The sequence below is a fragment of the Macadamia integrifolia genome, chromosome 4 (genome assembly GCF_013358625.1).
Source record: "Macadamia integrifolia cultivar HAES 741 chromosome 4, SCU_Mint_v3, whole genome shotgun sequence".
Classification (NCBI taxonomy): Eukaryota; Viridiplantae; Streptophyta; class Magnoliopsida; order Proteales; family Proteaceae; genus Macadamia; species Macadamia integrifolia.
In genome coordinates this window covers 32,138,554-32,142,515 of record NC_056560.1, presented here as the reverse complement: position 1 = coordinate 32,142,515, position 3,962 = coordinate 32,138,554, and positions in this window count along the sequence as shown.

Here is a 3,962-nt window from a genome sequence, read left to right as displayed (position 1 = left end):
CCCCCCCCCCCCCCTTTCTCGAAGTCTACCTTCCTTCTACATCCATACACCTATCCAGCAAGAAAGTCCTCCCTCTGTCTCTGACCAATGAAATCACTTTAACTAACACATCTCCATTATTAGTAATAAGGGTTTCTTCAATACATTGTCGAGTATCAGTATTGGGTAGCATATCAAAAGGCTGGGTTTAAAGACACCTATAGGAAAAGACAGTGGATATGCTTTGATACGCATGGTTATACTTATGATACATACAAATTATAACCATTGTATAAGGAAATAAATAATAATTAATGATAATCCAACCTATACCAAGTTATATCCGTCGTTGTGACATTTATGTGATTCTAGTGCAATAACAAGTAATAAAGAAGTTTTGAAGAAGAAAAATTCTATAATTCAAATCTTTATTAACAAGTGCAAATTTTTTGCTTGTTTAATCACTTCTTTTAGGTTACTTTTAGGTGTAGATGAGATGATATACAGTTGATTTTTGACAAAAATCAGAATATGTAGCAAAAAAAAAAAATCTTTTAAAATTGGAATTTTTAGGTTTTGATAGTATGTGTATGGAGTGTATTAGTCTGTATTGTTACACATCTAAATATTTTTGTGTATCATATGTATATCGTTAATCTCGTTATGTGTTAGATCGTATCGGTTATATCGTATAAAGACTTTGACATCTATGGTCAAATCTTGAACCAACCCAAGTTCTATGGAATCTTCCAAGGAGATAATTTTACAAAAAGAAAGAAGAAGTTTCAAAAGATGGAAGTAACGTAGAAAATGGAAAGGGAAGAAGGCCCAAGCCGCCCCAACAGATATGGACGTGGGTGTCACGTACAGAATCAACCAGAAGACCAATAAAGAATAATAAGACAATAGAAGAAGATGACATGAGATTGCTACTAACTAATTTTCTTCTTAGTCATATAAGCCTCAAATGTAAAACTTAAGTGTCATATTTATTATTCATATTGAGTAGATAAAAAACAGATTAGGAGACTCCTAACTTTCTGTACTTGTGTGGTGACAGTTGTGGCGTAGGGAATGTTCAGATATAGTCCCTGTTTCGGAGGTACATAGGCATTTTTTCATAGAATCCTGAAAACAGGAGTTCTATCTGGAACCTCACCTGGGAAGCAACGAAAACCTCAATCCCTCCTCAGTCGAAGAAGGAGCAGAAAAAAAAAAAAAAAAAAAAAAGAGAGAGACTTACGCGAGTCAAAAAAACTTGATTTTTCAACTGTAATTTAATTACTAACTTCATTGAGCATATCTGGGTTCTTAGTTGATGTGGCTAACATTAGCTCATCAGCAAGTAATTGTTTAGTGGTTATTCAAACCATTACGTAACTTCCCTGTTTGATGGTAGAGAAGTTACAGTGGCATGCTTTTAAATAGGTTCTGGCTTCAATAGAACACACACTTAACATCTATCTTTGCCTGTGTCTTTGGGAGATTGTGAAAAGCTGAGGATAACCCTTGAGAGCACTCAAATATTAAGACTACTGGAGACAAGCAACTTTCAAGATCTTATGTGCTTCAGAGACTATCGCTTATGTCCTTATAGTTTGAGTCATCTTGATTTGCACCACTCTTGTCCATCACAATCCAACAATGTACATGTGATTATGTAATGCATCATGATGGATGAGAACTAACAAAGGACTATAATGTGGTTCATCTAGATGATTACCCACAAAAGTATTCAATTTATCCAGTTAACCAAAAACAACATATTATCAAGGTCTTAGTATAAGATCGGTGGCAATATAGGTCTCGGACGATATCAAGGTAGATGATCATATCATTTTACCCCCAAAAAATTCAATACCATTGATTTTTGGACCATTTTACTCACCGATGATACCTATATGGATTAGTAATATCAAAAGAGGATAAAATTGTTGATGGTATCGATACTTTTATGGGTTGATCCGATACAATCAATCCATATCAACATTGAATAGGTAATGTTTATTCTTGGATATATTAATTAATTGTGGAAAAGAATGTTACCCGGTTACACCGTCTACCCTCAGACACATGATGCTATTATGTAAAAACACCCTTCTAATTGGATGTCGATACATGTATTCTCATTGACATTGATGCTGATGTAATAGCCTCACGATAAAATAACATTCTTTCTCCCTAATTAATTACACAGTGAAATAATTTTGATGTAACTTCAAACTGTATATTTAAAGTTCAGGCTGATCTAACGTTTTTGTAGTTGACTTTAGGGAAAGTTTCTTATAATTAATAATGGATTCTTGTTTTTCTTACTCCTCTTTTGCAATTAATAGGGTATTGCAATTTACCTGCTTGTTATTACAAAAGTATAGCAATTAAGATATATAGAATCAAGGTATTGAACTGACTTTATTTTTCCATAGTTCGTGTTGTTTAACCCTATTGGTCCCCCAACCTCATTCTTGTAAACCAGGCTTTTTTTTATGCTAGGCCCCACAAATGAGCCAAACAATGATCAATTAGTGGTCAAACATGGACCCACAAAGGGCTTAGATAACGACCCAAGCGGGGGCCACATTGTAAAAATATTACCCAAGGACTGGTTGTGCCAACAAGGGGTTGGGGAGGGGGGGGGTGCTGGGGGTGTGAGTTGGGAATCGGTCATAATTTTTGGCGTTTGTCTTTTATCATTAGTCAGCAATGGCCCTTGTTTGGGAGGTGAGAAATGAAACAAACCCTCTTTTGACTAACCTTTTAGAGAGAATGAGAAAGAATCTTCCTTTTTCTTAGAGGTCTACCTGTACCTGGAGCAAGGATTTAGGGAATGGTATACCGATTCCATATCATTCGGATTGGATCGGATCAATGGAAAGCAGTTGATTTTACCTTGTTTTTATAAAAAGTATTCATTTTTTTTACTATTTTATCCTGAAACGATATGGATAATCCATTTGAATTGGTCAAGGATAAGGATTCAATCTCAACCAATATCGATTTGATACGATACGGTTAATATGTGACCGATACTTGAAACCATGATATGGACAAATAAAAGATTTAAAAAAAAAAAAAAAGGGTTCTAAGAATTGGAATTGGATCGTCTATTTCTAGTTGAAATGGAATCTGTTAGATTTGATTCTCAATTTTGCCGACTCCTCAATAAAGAATAAAAAAATTGGTCAAATTTTCTGGTTCAAAGTCAATACCGATCGTTCTAATTTTGTGTTGTAAAAATAATTTTGGTAAGGTGATTGTTCACTCTATTTCTAAATAGATCACCACTTAGTTTTCTATGGGGGGAGGTGTGGTCTTACACTTAGGCACATGAGGGGCGAAATGATCAGCTTACCCCCCATAAAATAAACATGACATTTCAGCAGATGCTTCCTTATGCTCTTTCATTGGCCCTCACACACGCATAAGAATTGCAATTTTTCACACAAAACACTTAATTTCCCCAAATTGAAAATACATTCTTTTTTTTTTATCAATGCTCTCGAAATATATTGATATCGTATCAGCGTAAGGATTGGTCGATAGGATACAATACCAATATATGTATACCCCAAGTGTAGCTCTATTGATCCAAAGGCGATGAGTGTTAACAGACGTTTCCAACTCAAGTCTCCCCACGACTGATCTATTACACGTGTTATGCTTGACTACGTGTAATAGGGGTTTATTCTTGGGCCTAAACCATAAAATGAGGTAGATTCGAGGGGTTTATAATTATCAAAAACAAAAGATATTTGTGAAAGCCAAGACAAGTGAGAGGACACAACAAGAAGTGCCTAGTGCGATTAGTGAGGTTGTGGTGTTATAAACCTCCACTTATCAGGAGGTCCCAAGTTTGAGTCTTATGTCTGTTACCTTCCCCTTCTCAAGTTTGGATTAGGTCCTCATACAAGAACCAATCTCATATAGTGCATGATCCACGTGTAGAAATCACTCAATCTCTCTCCTCTTACAACATACTTTCA